Genomic DNA, 1,487 nt, shown 5'->3' with positions numbered 1-1,487 from the left:
TCTTGATGGCGTAGCTGATCTCCCGCCGCAGCTCCTTCTCATCAAACTCCATCTGCACCAGGAGACAACTCCATCAGAAACCTTCTGACATTGGTTTGGACAGCAGCAGACTTTGAAGAGAAGAGGTCCCATGCCAGCACTACCATGTGACACACGAGATTGTATCCAACACTTGGGCTAATGAGTCCAGCCACAAAACTGCTGTGGCCAAAGCAGGACACCCTGTACACACATGAATAGCTATGGGCCTCCATTTACAGATGCTCCAGCTGCTCTTAAGGAGGTTCTTTGAGGTAAAGCACTAGGATTGAAGTGTTAGATGGCTTTCTAAAGAAAATTGGTTTGCCTCACAACATTTAGCAAGAGATCTTGGCAGCTGCTTTTTCAGTGAACACCACAAATGGATAAAACATTTTGTGTGAATCACAAATCTAACACAAGGCTGTTTATTTCAGTAGAAAGGCCTCATCTTATTCAAATGTGAAAAAAAGAAAGCCAATGCAAAAAATACTGAAGCAGAAAGATCTGCTCTTAAGTTTGTTCCAACTGACACCATAAAAAGATTTTCAGTACCTATCCTGATCAGGTTAGTGTACTTCACCATCCAAGAAAACTGTTTGTCAATAAGAATCCTCTTCCACTGTTAAGAGGTGAGTACAGTTTCTATAGCACTCCCACCTCCAGGCCATTGATAGGGCCAGACAGAAGTAACACCAGGTATACCTACAATTATTTTTCCTGCTTCTTAGGTATCTATGAGTCCAACTTTAGATCGAGTCTTATGCTCAGGATCAAGAAGTACAAGTTTCAGCACCATTCCTTCCACATGAAATTCAGTCATAGTAGCTTTGACATATCTGTGAGGGCATTCAGTCATTGATTTACCATGGGTTCTGTTAAAGTGATTTTTCACACTCAATTTAGCATCTAGGAATCAAGTCCAAAAAAACATTGTCATTTAGCTCAGAAGAAGTTAAGTTCTGTCACAAAAACAGGGACAGAGGGGAAAGTCAGCACTATGGGAAGATCCCAATAAAGGAGACAAACAAGTGAAAAAAGGTGATAAAAGAGAAAACCATGAAACAAAGTAGCTGAAGAGAAAGTCCACTGATGAAATATAGCAAGAGGAGCGAGGAGACAGACAGAAGTAGTAACATACAACAGGAAACAAAAAGTGTATGTCAGCAGCAAGGGGAAGCAGTACCTTCACCAGCTCAAAGGGGAAACGCTCGTGGAAGATGCGGTTGATCCGAGCTCCTCCCGACAGCTCATAGGTGTCAATTTGGTCTCCAGAGCCTTCAATGCGTTTCTCAAAGTCTACAGCAAACTGCTGGACCATCCTGAAAGAAAACCAAGAGCATGAAGCAGAGCTCATTGCTGAGCAGGCCTTTCCAGGGAGGGACACCGAGGCCACTCACTGAAGCAGAGCTTTGGTCTTGCGAGCAGGGTCATCGGGGCGAAAGTTCTTGTACTCCTCCACCTCCTTC

The 1,487-nt window shown here is 43.6% G+C and overlaps 1 long non-coding RNA gene across 1 annotated transcript; it reads right to left on the bottom strand.

Moving 5' to 3' along the window:
• Position 1: 1 nt before the first annotated feature.
• On the bottom strand, positions 2-1,485 carry LOC115949426. Its single transcript, XR_004082888.1, has 3 exons — positions 1,419-1,485; positions 1,205-1,340; positions 2-52 (listed from the first exon to the last, which is right to left on the bottom strand). It is a non-coding gene; the product is annotated as an uncharacterized LOC115949426 (long non-coding RNA).
• Positions 1,486-1,487: the final 2 nt, after the last annotated feature.

This window comes from Geospiza fortis, unplaced genomic scaffold (assembly GCF_000277835.1).
Source record: "Geospiza fortis unplaced genomic scaffold, GeoFor_1.0 C13562230, whole genome shotgun sequence".
NCBI lineage: Eukaryota > Metazoa > Chordata > Aves > Passeriformes > Thraupidae > Geospiza > Geospiza fortis.
This window is presented reverse-complemented; position numbering and strand designations above follow the sequence as displayed.